The sequence below is a fragment of the Tympanuchus pallidicinctus genome, unplaced genomic scaffold (genome assembly GCF_026119805.1).
Source record: "Tympanuchus pallidicinctus isolate F22 unplaced genomic scaffold, pur_lepc_1.0 scaffold10, whole genome shotgun sequence".
NCBI lineage: Eukaryota > Metazoa > Chordata > Aves > Galliformes > Phasianidae > Tympanuchus > Tympanuchus pallidicinctus.
In genome coordinates this window covers 10,856,977-10,870,700 of record NW_026294619.1, presented here as the reverse complement: position 1 = coordinate 10,870,700, position 13,724 = coordinate 10,856,977, and the positions used below count along the sequence as shown (strand labels likewise).

At 39.8% G+C, this 13,724-nt stretch overlaps 1 long non-coding RNA gene across 1 annotated transcript in view; it reads right to left on the bottom strand.

Moving 5' to 3' along the window:
* Positions 1 to 13,724, bottom strand: part of LOC128072272 (uncharacterized) — a 41,598-nt gene extending 27,874 nt beyond the window's left edge. The window contains exons 1-4 of the long non-coding RNA XR_008202187.1: positions 13,667 to 13,724; positions 11,568 to 11,747; positions 11,203 to 11,374; positions 10,780 to 10,935 (exon numbers count right to left, since the gene is read on the bottom strand). This is a non-coding gene — a long non-coding RNA (uncharacterized LOC128072272). The remainder of the gene's footprint in view (positions 1 to 10,779; positions 10,936 to 11,202; positions 11,375 to 11,567; positions 11,748 to 13,666) is intronic.

The window sequence follows — 13,724 nt, the reverse complement described above, 5'->3', positions numbered from 1 at the left end:
AACATTTTAAGTAAGAAGTGCGTTGTTACTGCCTGTCTTTTTAAAGCAAGATAAACCTTATGTTGTTACTTTCCAAACATTATTTGCAAGAGAAAGACCTCAAAGAAATAACCTGACAAAAAAAACCCAACATTAGAAATGCAGATTGAATGTTTCTCAGAACACTGCCATAATCATAATAATTTGGGGCAAGCCGCTTTGCTGAGTTCTCTGTAAGTTACTGCAAAGCCTAACCATGGATTTTGACTATGTGGCTGTTATCATCATATTTTGTTCCTGCAGGAAACAGAATGTTTTTTACTTCTCTTTAAAGCAGGTAACTGAAATCGTTACTCTCTCACCTGTGTACACTTCTAGCAACATTTCTTCTTGCACTGACTTTGTGCTGTTATCAGGATACCAGGAGCTCCAGGTTCCCCACCATTAATGACATTCGCAGTTGAAGCATTCAGCAGTCCCTTGCTCTGCTTTGGGTGTCAGTGATGTCAGCAGCTGATGCTAGCAAAGCAGAGCTGTGACCTATGATCTCAAGGGCTGAAAATGTAGTTTAGCTCATCCATAAGAAATTAAGAACCAGCTTTGCCAATATTTCTACAGTCCTTTTACTGAAGCCTAAAGAAACTGCCACTAACCAAGGATGAAATTGATTTAACCAGGCTTACCTTGCAGCCTGCTGTAGGTCTTGACATAAAAACCACCCTCCATCCTCAAAAACTCCAGCCAGTGAAACTTTAAAAGCGGACACTGCTTCTTGGGGGATATTCACAATGAATACTAAACAGATCCCTGAAGCACTTCATACCTTTTGTCCAGAGTCAATGCTTTTTTTCCTGTTATGTGCACTGTTTTTCTGGTGCTAATGTCTTTAATTCCAAACATGGAGAGGAGGAGCATACAGGCAGCTGGCAAAACCATAGCTGGAGGAATGTTCTCTGAGAGTGCAAAGGGACACCAGGCACTCACCTGCCCCTCCATTCCCTTAGTGCCTCTGAAAATCTGCCCTGAGCCCATTAATATACAGCCAGTGAACCTGAGCTAGATGTGATATCCCAGAGCAGAAATTTAAATTTCACGCTATTCTTTACCAGAACAAAATCAACTTCATGCTTACAGTCAGAGGAGAAATACAACAGATCTGAAGATTCTTTGACAAACAAAAATAACACATGCTTATGACAGTAATATGCTGGGACACCCATTTTAATCTGTTCCTGTTAAATACAGCATACAGAGAATGAGAAAGGCATTCTCCAGCAATCCAGAAATTGAATGATTTCCCATGTCTCTTGTACGTTGCATTACATAAATGCATAGCTTAATGTCTTTTTAAGTCCTAAGTTCTTAACGTAAGTCCTGCTGGGCTTATGCAGCAACGCAAATTTAACCTCCTGGTAGAAACTTTCTATCCAGACTTTAATTTCCTAGTGATGAAGAAAGCTGCAATGACACTGATACCTTCTGCACATTCCAGCTTCATTTACAGACCTCTGTCATGGTGAGAGAATTTGGGGATCCCAGCACACTGCTGAAAGTCACTCCCACACCTTCTCCATAGAATCATATTGTAAAGGACTCAAAGATCATACAATTCCAACCCCCCTGCCTGCTAGATCAAGCTGCCCCAGGCCCAATACAATCTGGCCTTGAATGCCTCCAAAGATGGGCATCCACAGCTTCTCCAGGTAACCTCTTTCAGTGCCTCACCACCCACTCAGTGAAAAACTTCCCCCTAACATCTGATCGGTTTAAAGCCCCTTATCCTATCACTATCTATGCACGTAAAATGTTGACTCCCTCTTGTTTATTATCTCCCTTTAAATATTGGAAGGCAGTGAGGTCTCCCTTGAATCTTCTCTTCTTCAGACTGAACAAACCCAGCTCCCTCAACCTTTATTCATAGGAGAGGTGCTCCAGTCCTCTGATCATCCCCATGTCCCTCCTCTGGATCCTCTCCACAAGCTCCACTGGAGCTTGAAAATACAGTCTCTTGGTGTGGCCATGCCTGAGCCTTAGAGGAGAGCTAGTGGGCTGTCCTGCACTAGCAGGAAGAGATGCTGGCAGCTATGCAAAGCAAGCAGAGAAGGAGCAGATGGTATGTGCCTTGTTTGGGGCTACTGTTCAGCTGCTATTTCAAAGGCCTGGTGTCTGGAGGTACAGTTGGATGCTTAGCTGTTGTGTTGTGCAGAGGGCAGAGGACATGTATTTCCTCAACTTACAGATGATATATTTACACTCCAGGAAACCACACTATGTTACAGTAACCCAGATTACTTTATACAAACTCTGTTTGGTACCCACACAGAGCATGGTACAAGCTCTGCTTCACAAGGGGAAAGGAAGGCTCAGGCCTCCCTGTCTGGCTTCTGTTTCCACAGACATGTCAGTGTTTATGGGCTGATTTACAAACATCCTTACAGCAGCTCTCTGTGTTTGTGCTGTCAATAAGGATCACTGCTCAATAAATTCATGGTTTTGCTGCTGTTCACAGGTTGACTTCAGTAGAATTCAATGCCAAACTTGTTCCCCTGTATAGAAGAGAAGTCAATCCTACTTCCTGACAACTTTTACCTTGCCTTTACAATAGAAAATACTTTCTCCAAACAATACACTGAGGATATGTTCTCTATTTGATGTCACTCTTTTCCTAAGCACCTGGTTTCCCATCCATCACGATCTGTGGACATGCTGCTAGTCACTGAGCGTTGATGCTGAAGTTTGTCTTAGCACAAATGAAGCATTTTCAGGTCCCAGTGAACTTACACGTCAGATCTGCTTAGCTTAGCAATAAAATAATGGCTGTGGTGGCTGCCAGCTCAGCAGCTTCACTTGGAGTACAGTAGGCATGCCACGATCTCAGGCTCAGGCACCATCTGCACTGCAGCGCCTGCCACTGGTACTTAGCTATCAATTCCCTGGCCGCTTCATAAAACAGAAGAGAATCTGGCTTGCTTTCTTATAAATAAGTTTTAGTAGAGGCCTGTGAAACCCAAATATTTTGAGATTTATCTGGATTTATATTTTCAGGTTTTGAATTGGTAATTTACAGACAAATTCGGACTTGGTAGTGCTACCAGAGATTTAGTCGCTGTGTCCGCTGAGCAAAACAACACACTATTCTAAGGTCTAGGAAAAGTTGAAGTTTGGATTAAGAACTTGAGATTCCTCATGCTCAAAATCCTTTCACTAGCGCACAGGCATCCAGACTTCCTGTACTTCATGGTCTTCAGCACTGGTCTTCAGGCAAACATGAATCGACATACTAGTTACTACGTGGACCTTCCACTGTTTTGCTTCTATGCATTTCCTTAGCACACTGTCCTTATGTAGATAGAGAGATATGCTCGTCCCAGGAGAAGCAAAAAAGAAAGAGTGGTTAGGTCAAAGGCTTCCTAAGCCCTCACACTTGTGGGATGCAAACATGTGAACAACGGACTGGTTTCATCTGGTCTCTAACTACTCCTCCACTGCAGCCAGGCCCTTGTACCACTCTCATAGGAGACTTTGCTTCTTTCACTGTATTTCTGAAACCTCCTCATTTCCGGACCTCTCATCCCATTTTTCTCAATTCCAGACTCTTCCAGTCTTTCATCCTTCTGGATGATGGAATTCACACCTCAATTTCTGCTTCTTGCTACACATTTCTCTGCCTCCACTGTTTATCACAAAGTGGCATTCAAAATGTTTCAGTATTAACAAACCAGATGATACAGCTTGGCCAGCTAAACTTGCACTTGCAGAGATCATGATCCCCTGCTATTCTCCTGCACCACCCAATGATCTAACACAGGAGCATCCAACATTTTAGCTTGCCTGGGCCGCACTGAATGAAGAAGAATTGTCTTGAGCCACAAATAAAACATATACTATGGTTATAGAGAACAAACCTTCTTTTTTTAATATACATTTTTACTAAACTATGGAGAAAAAAGAAAGCAGCAAAAGCATAAAACTAGTGGGATATGTAACCTTGTTTTTGTGAAATTAATGCATCAGTTTGGTTTGACGGCAGTGACTCTAGGTAATCATCAGAGATTTTTTATGAAATTCTACTCTGCCTGTACTTCATCCTTGACAATAATTGTTCACTAATGTACGTACAGCCAAAAAGAGATGAATTCCTGTATCAAAATGGAAAGCATAACTGCATATTTTTTGCTATTCACAGGGCACTCTGTGATGACTTCATGGACATCAGGATGTGCTTTCAGGTTCTCTGTCACACACTTTTGGAACCTCTTTTGCTTTGCTCAGTGGTTAAGCCTTTGTTTCAGCAAACACAAGTCTTGTCTCAACCCCTCCAATACTCTACTGGCCAAAGAAACCCTAATGTCAATCCTGGTGTTAGAGGGGCTCCTGCAAAGCTCTGCAGGAGTGAAGCATGCTCCTGCTGTTACCCCTCAGAGCCTGTCTCCACATGCACTGCTGGTTCCAGCGCTGCCTTCAACAAACAGAGGGAAAAAGCCAGCAGCACTGACCTCTTACTGGGAGCAATGTGGAGGCGGTTTGGCTGGCCATCAAGTCGTGTTGTTGCTATAGTTATTGATTATCTTACTATGTGCTTTGATAGACTGTCACTGAACCTGCCCTCTGCTTCTCCTACCTGCTGAGGGCAGAGGAGGAGAATTAAACTAAATATTCTGGTCCCTCCAGGAAATACACATTTGAAGATGATGGTCTTAAGGAGGTCCCGACCAGCTGCTTGTTTATTATTTCTCTGGAAATCTTTGTCATGTTTCCAATACAACAATTTCTATTATGGGTTCACTACATTTCCCTACGAGCAGGGCACTGTTTTTCATTTGTATTCTCTGTTTCCTGGCCAAACCTTGCATTACACCCAGAGGAAGCTTGCAAGAATGTAGCAGCGTGTTGGGCTGGAAAATAAACATTCTAGGGACATTGCAAGTATTTCCAAAACAAGCAATACACTCTCAGCAGGGTCAGAAATAAAGTTCAACTGAAGAGGAGCACAAACACATAATGGCCTGAGACAGCACAAAAAAGATTCCTTGCACGAAGCACTCTGCACTGTGAGGCAGGAGACGCCCTGCTTACAGCGTGGCAAAAGGTGATGGCCCATGTTAAGATGCACAATCTGTCATGTTAATACTTCTGCCCACGTACACCAGCTGCAGCAACTGCTATTTAACCACTCTACCTTTGCCTCATTGTTCGAATGCATTTAATTAGAAACAGATGATAACTGTGGCTTTGATGTCAGCAGAACACAATCAGATATAGAATCATAGAATCATAGAATTGCTCAGGTTGGAAAAGACCTTCAAAATCATCAAGTTCAACCACAATCTAACCACACTACCCTAACTCTAACAACCTTCTGCTAAATCATGTCCCTGAGCATACTTTAAAGACAAAACTCGCACCACTGCCACCTGGAGAATTTCTACTTTTGTTGCTCAAGGACAAAATCCCTTTGCGTGTGACCTATTGCCAGTTTCTCATCCAACACTTTGATACTGTGTGGTACACCAGATTTTAAAGAAGTGCTCATACACATCATGTTTATGTAAGCTGTTAAAACCAGCACAGTTATCAGAGAGCGCAAGGGCTAGTTAGGTTTACATGAGCTATTTCTGGGAGCTGTGGATGTCCCTGGAGGCACCCAAGGCCAGGTTGGTTGGGCAGCCTGAGCTGGTGGGTGGCAGCCCTGCCTACAGCAGGGGGCTGGAATGATCTTTAAGGTTCCCTCCAGTCCAAATCATTCTGTAATTCTACAGTTCTATGATCAACCTGGCAACATCAGTATGGAATCTGGCGATCTCTCAAGGTGCTTCTTCGGTCCTAACTTACATTCTTCCCTGAGGATCAGCCACCCACCCATTCTGGAGGAAAGACGACGCTGCGTTTAAAAGGGATTCTGCTTCCAGCAGAAGAGGTAAGAAACTTTACAAGGCGTTGCAGCAACAGCTCTCTGCGAGCCTCCAGGAGCCGAGCCGAGCTCAGAGCGCTGCAGGCAACGGCCGGGAGCCGCGCAGCGGCGCTGCCTGACCGCTCGAGCGGAGCCGGGGTCGCGCCTGCGCTCCTCCTGCTCTGCGGCGGCGGGGGAGAGGGAGTGCGTCTTTTTGTTTCTCTTTCCTTTTTCTTTTTCTTTCTTTCTTTTTTTCCGTCTCTCTCTTCATTTTTAAAAATTTATTTATTTATTTATTTATTTCCTTATTGGCATACATTTCTCCCCAGAACAGTAAAAGGCAGAACATCTAATTTGGCTTGCCCATTTGAAACAGCATTTGAAGATTTTGTGGAGTGGCATCTGAAGCAATGGGGGTAAATTCACTGTTATCTTTGAGCTAAAAGGTATTATAAGAAGGTCTATCTCAGAGTGTTAACAATTACAAATTAGACATAAAATCAGAAGTAGCAAATACGGATAAGAGCAAGGAACATCATTAGTCTGGATAGGAATGGTTTTCATAAATGAAAAATGAGTATCTGAGGTGTACTGGACAGAACCTGCTTTTTTATATACATTTTATTTTTTTAAATAAGACAAAATATTTCATTAAAAAAGTCAGTAATATATGCTGATGGTAATCTCAGGTAAACGAGTTAATCCCTCTAGTTGTATTTTCAAGTATCTGTCTGGCCATTGGCAATTCTGGCTCCCATAGCACCTGGATTAAAGTTTTGTATCCAAGCAAAGGAAACTGAAGGCAGCTGTTCACATTATTAGAAAGGACATGACAGCTTATCTGAACTCTATGGATACTCTATATAGAATTAAATGACTCTATATGATACTCATCATAATGAGCACAGAAATACAAAATGTGAAAAATGTCAACAAAAACAAACAAAAAACCCCAAATTCACAACCAATCAACCAACCAGAAGACATATTATATAACGTCTGTTAGGGGATTGTAAGTAAAAGCCTGAGATCCTGTTACATACCACTGGATTCCTATTCACCATTTCTTACAGAGATTTCCTATACATTCAGATAGCCCTATCAAAGCTTGAGCACTGAAGAAACTACCCCATAGCTGAGGACTACAGGGAGACTCCAGCACTGCAAATAAAACCAAGTCCAAACTCAGAAAGAAAGTCATAAGTCAATATATAAATATCAACACCATCTCATGTAGACAACATGTGATGGAATGAAAAGCGCGCATCTGCTTTATATCAACAGGCATCTTTGGCAACGTCTTGACATTCAAAATACTTCTGAGCCACAGCATAGTATGGCACGGATAAAACGAATTTTACTGCACAGTAGTCAGAGCTTTGACTGGGCTATTATTGAATGCAGCTCTACCAACATAGATCTTCCCAAGTTATAGGTCAGAGGACAGTTTGAGTATAGTCTGTTTATATCACTGATTATGAAAAAGAAGGCAGAAATGGCCACATTAAACTATATTCTATGCAGAAGCCCCTTAGGAGGCACAAGATAGGCAGAAAAGCATCTCTTTCCACAGTTATGCTTCAGGCCCCAACACTGATGGCAGATTTTGAACTGAGGAATAGAAGAGGAATTGAAGAAAAGATGATGTGCACAGCTCTACCCTTTTTTTTGTTACTTTCCAGAGCTCCAGAAGGAGCAGGGGAAATGGGATATGAACTGGCTGCTCTGGTTTGTGCTGGCGATCAGGCAGGGACCAGGTGGCCGTTGTACGTATTAACCAAAAATATCACTTACAATAAACTTTATCCTTATTTTTCCCTTGAGTACCAGGGATGGGGAACAGAGCTGAGGCCTGTCTCTCAAATCAGCCAGACCAGTTCTACAGAGAAGTGGGAACACCAGCTTTTCTTCCAGACATATGAACAACGAAATGTCTCACAGTCCCCATTTGATTTTCAGGTACTATTACTTCCTCCCTTTCACTCTTTATCCCAACTGTGCGGTGCATGAGACTGATTTAGACTCAGGGTCTGGTAAGGCTTTAAACTAGAATAGAAGGCAGTTTCCTGTCAAAAGCCAAGCAGTGATAAAAAAAAAAAAACAGTATTAGTTTTAAATTGAATTTGAAACAATTACATAGGAATAATTGTTTTGCTGTAAAAAAAAAAAAAATAGACATAGTACTGCCTTACAAATGTGTATTTTTGGTTCATCCTTTGCCATTTGGAAGTAGATCCCTACATGTATCTTTTAACTTAACCAAATTATTGAAAGCTATTAATTAGTTTATCTTCTGTAAGAATCTTTCCTCCCTCACGACCTTACATTTCAGGTTGAGAGCTTACCACAGTTTGAAAGTAAACTGCCTTGAAGCATACAGGAAACAGAACTGTGCCATACATAGCACAGAGCTATGTTAAAAAGAATGGAAAACATTCAAATCCAATGGCATCTAAGTAACTATGCAGAATATTTTCAAAGAACTTCATTCTTATATGCAAAATGAATATGCATCCAACATCACAGTAAGCGTCATCAATGAATGACCTCCCAGAACTCGCTATTTGCCTTATTTAAATTACCTGTAAAAAATAGAAGGGCCTCAAACTTGATCTCTTTTGCTCTCTGATAAGCTTAGGTTTATTTCTTTTTGTTGCCTTGCTTTTACTACATTAAGGGAGGATTACAGGAGTATGGAAGTCATCTTCAAATCTGTTCTTTCCTGATTGTCCAAAAGACTTTTGTAAAAGCAGTATCACACACAGATTGTCATACACCCCTAAAACAGGCTATCTTATGTGCAGAGATACAAGAATAGTTGTCTACTCTTTGAGATTCCTTAGAGCTTTTGTGCAAGTTGCTCATTTCCACTGTAGCCCTTATCCCTTTGATTAATTCTCATCTCCGTTACTATCAAACCACTAAACAGAACAGAATCATAAAAAGGTTTGGGTTGGAAGTGACCTTAAGGAATATCTAGCTTCTCATGGCAGACCTCAACAAAGTATGGCTCCAACAGGGAAACTTCCTCAAACCTCTCCATAACGAACATCTGTGCTTGTGATACTTGTGCTCCTTTTTGCTAATGACCTATACTTCTACAGTGGTCTTTTTTTATTCCAGTAATATATTGGCTCCATCAATTTGCTGGCAAACTTCCTGTTTCTGATGTACTTGAAAAAAGTTTTTATTATCACGTCTTACACCCTTGCTCCTCAGAATCTTTTTTGTCTAGTTTTAATTTGGCTTCAAATTAAGATTGCCAGAAGCTTTATATTTTTTCTATGTTCTTCATTTGGATTTCCACATACTGAACAATGTCTTTTTACTCCTAATGACCCCTTTAGCTTGCTTTTAGCCATACAGGCTTCTCTTCTTACCCACAGTTCTTTTAGACTTAGGGAGTATTGGATCAGATTCCAAATATTCTCTCTGAAATTGAGAAGGAAAAAAACCTAAGTTCTTCAAAGTTTGCAATGGAAAAGCTTGTCCACCTTCTAGTAGAAAAATTAAGGCTCAGAGTAAATTTCCCCATCTTATTTAGATGCCCCCTAAAGTCATCATAGTTTTCCAGAACGTATTTAAATAGCATCTGAAAAGATTGTGGAGAATAACTTTCATGTGAGGAACCCTGGAGGTAGAAACTTTTAGGTATGAGATTAAATTCTTCAATATGCAAAGAATCTACTTTCAGGTCTAAAAAGTTTAATCAGGTCTGATGAATTGATACAAGTTTGAAGAATTAAACATGAGCATGTACCAAGGCACTTAGGAAAAAAATACTGCAAAATTGATCATGCAAGAAGCTCCGAAGTGAATAATTCTCAAAGTATGTGCGTGGAGCTGGCAAAGACCATGCCCTTAAAACAGTGGCTGAAAGGGAATGTGTGATTCAGTAAATCATTCAAGCATTAAGCTTTCATCTTTGGAGCCCTGGTTTATACCCGACTGAAGCGTTAATTATAAATGTCTGGGGTATGCCTTCTTCACTTAATTAATCTCCACACTTACATGAATTGTGAATCCAGATCATAATCAAAAGCTCCTCTGGCACAGAAGACCTCTACTAACTGGAAGAGAAGGAAAGCCATTCTGGTTCCAAATACAGCGTAAAGAAAACACATATATAAAAGCGTATAATTAATTTTGTATCAGATATGTTAAAAGATTAAGTTTTTCAGTCAGCAGTGACCTAAACCTGAGTATCCTGATCTAAGGCAGGGATCCTCAAAACTACTGGACAGTGTAAAGAAGGTCTTGCAAGACTTTGTGTGCATCTAATCTGCAGAACTTTCTAACTAGATTACAGGAACACACGCTGATTCATATGGTGGTCTAGACCTGCACTGCTACTGAACCTAGCCAGTTTAAAGCTCGTGTGGATATCTACATGATTGTCCTATGAGTGCAGTTAGACCTGATGATGCCCTTCATGGTGCGGTGGTGTTAAATTTCTGATTCAAATAGTATTGTCCATTGAAGCTTTACTGATGAGGTGAAGGCTGGAAGTACTAAGAAAGATATCTATATATCTGAAGGTGAAAGAGATCAAATACACTGGGAGAGCGAGGCAGCAAAAATGAGAAATACAGCTTGGAGAGAAAAATATGAAAAGCAGCAGACATCAAAGGCAATTACATTGACTTAAATGCTTCAAAACCTGAACTTTGCTCGTAAAACACTTTAAATGGAGAAACTCTAGCAAGCACGTTTGTTTCACTGCACTACATAGAGCACTTACTAATTAAAAATAAGTAAATGAAGGCTTAGATTTCTATGCACATCCCTATCATGTTACCTCCATAACTCAATTTGTAAAGATTTTTGATGTCTCCTAGTGATGAGTTCAGATAGAATAAAGCATCAGTGGATTAAAAAAAAAAAAAAAAAAAAAAAGCTTTTTGACTTACTATTGCATTGTTCTTCTCAACCAACTGCAGCACGAACATTCTTCATATTGGTTTTGCACATGAGTTAAAGATATAAAGATATAATTCCATAATGGACTCTTCAAGTGATGAGAGTTTCGACGCATTACACATATCATTCCTGCAATCAGGATATTCCTGAAAAGACAGAGATGCACATACATTATTGCAAAACATTATTAACCACTATAACAATGTATAAATATTGGGTGATAGTAGTTATTTTGTTTTTTAAAGATTTTTCTGGGTTAGTTATTTTGTATATAGTCAAGTTTAAGATTACATTTAACAGGCACTACGGACTCTGTCTCTCATTTCAGAATACCATTTGTATCTTCCTTCTAGAAGGTATAACACTATTCAGAAGTTAAAATACTGTAAATCACAAATTATTATATGGACTACCTGGCACTTTTTCCTTTGTAGGACAAAGAGTATTTCTCAGATAGTACAGTTTCTGTCTGCAGACTCATTGAATGTGGCCCTGCAACTCCTTGATAGTCTCATTTAACATACTCACTCCAGCTTCACTTCTTCTCAACACTGGCACCAGGAAAAGTGTAGTTAAATAACTGTGCTAAAAAAAAAAAATAAAAAGCAATTTACAGAATGAAACTGTATGAAAAGTGTTATCATGCCATTTTTTTTTTTTAATTGTAATGAAATATAAGCTACTATTTATTTTATTTTCAAATTGCAGTTTTCTTGACTTGAACCAAATATTGACTTCAAAAAGGCAAAAGGATTGCTGTAAAGCTAAAGCAACCTACCATTCTATGCGGGGCAAAATAAATGGGAGCCACTCTTAAAATCTAAAACTTCATGTAAATGAACAGATGCATGGCCTCAAGTTGCGCCGGGGGAGATTCAGGTTGCATGTTAGGAAATCCTCCAAGAGAGTGGTCAGGTGCTGAAATGGGCTGCCCAGGGAGGTGGTGGAGTCACCGACCCTGGAGGTGTTCAAAAGAAATTTAGATTTTGTACTGAGGGACTTGGGTTAGTGGAAAATATTGGTGATATCTGGATGGTTGGATTGGATGATCATGGAGGTCTTTTCCAACCTTACTGATCCATGATTCTACTCTGGAAAAAAATGAAGTGATCAATTATATTTTTTTCCAGTTAAATGAATTACGTTGAATTATTTACCAAAATACATTTCAGATATTTCATCCAATCCACTCAAAACATGAGCTTACATCCTACAGTCTTCATAAAAATTTATTCTATTTTAATTTTCTTTGAGTCTGCATTTCCACCTGTTTTTTTCATGTACCGTGTGGCAGCCTGAGGGATGTAATGCATGGAGTTCTCTACCAGTGGCAGCTTAAGTAAGAGCTATCACTGAGTAAATAGTTTGACAGTCATTTCAACCACATTGCATCCTGGTGGGGATAGACATACGATCACCTAATTTCCATATAGGAAAGCCTACATTTTAATAATCACCTCATTCTTTACTATCAGACTATGAACATTCAATAAAAAAATACTTCCTGCATTATTTCTTATCCTGGTCTTTTTTTCCCTCCAAATGAAATAAAAAAAGAATGTGGGGGAAAAGTTACATCTGCTTTCTCTACATTCCTGTTTTCTTTCTTTTTATTGCTGTTTTTCATAATACTACAACTGCCCAATGATCATGTGAAATCCTCTCTGTTCCTTTAAAAAAAAACACCAAACAAACCAACATTGCTTTTCTCCCTGGGACACTTTGTGCTCATTATTTTTCAGAAAGTCCTAAAATCTAAAAATAACACACCCAAGCCCAAACTACACAAAGATCAGCCCCTTCCATATTTACATAGAAAGGAAGAAACCACTTTACGACCCCTCATTGTGTCTGGCCAGCCTCAGGGTCCCTGGACTGCAAGTAACAAATATCACGTATTTTGCTTGCTCTAAGTGTTTACTCTTAAAGACTTCAATAAGACCCAGAAAGCAAAAAAAGCACTGCTGCTGGATCTGTCACATTAACCTCTTCTTACCTCATGATTGCATGAGAGTGGGTAAGAGATGGTGTTAATTACCTTAGCCTAACACTATAAATGGATAAAATACAGAATTAATCAGAAGAAAAAATAAAAATAAAAACAATACTTTGGTTCCATTAACAGCATTTAATCAGAGAAACCAGTGATTGCAGCAGCACAGCAACCGATGTCCATTTGACGTCCAGCTGTTGTCCCTCAAGATTTGTACTTAAGCAATGAAGACAGCCCTGTTTTATCTCTAATATTCCATGTGAATATGTAAATAGATGACCACTGCCAATATAGCACCTGCCAGGAACTACAAGTATTTAAGGTCTGGAATTATTCCTACAGAAGTCAGTGGGAGTCATACTGACAATTTCAATCACAGCTGGACCAGGTTCAAGGACAATGGAAGAAAAGGTTTGTTCCTATAACTAACTTAGGCTGCAACTGTTCTGAACTCCACCATGTTTTATTTTTTCCAACAGTTTAATAGGAACAAATATTTGCATAGGTGTTACACAATTGTGCTATGGGGAAATGCTGAATTACAAAATAAACTGCATTCCTGACAAATTGTAATTGCTGCCCAGGAGAGTGAACACCAAGAAACAGCTTCCTCTCAGCTGTGGGAACCAGGCTTGTGCTGTGCACCTGATCAGAAAAGACAAAAAATCCCACAAATAAAAAGATTTTCTTGCAACCAGAGGACTTGCACAGTCTTTTCACACCAGCATGTTTGGAATTTCAGAGTTCTATATAGATGACAAACAGAAGGTTGGGATAAGAGGGATGAGATTCTAGTAATTCTGGTTACATGAGCTGACACAAAGGAAATTTGAGATTAGAAACTCTCCCAAAATCCAGATGCCAGAAGTGCACACTTTGTTTACCAGAAATAATTCCTTTCACTTCCACAATACAGCTCCAGATACACATACACATACAAAA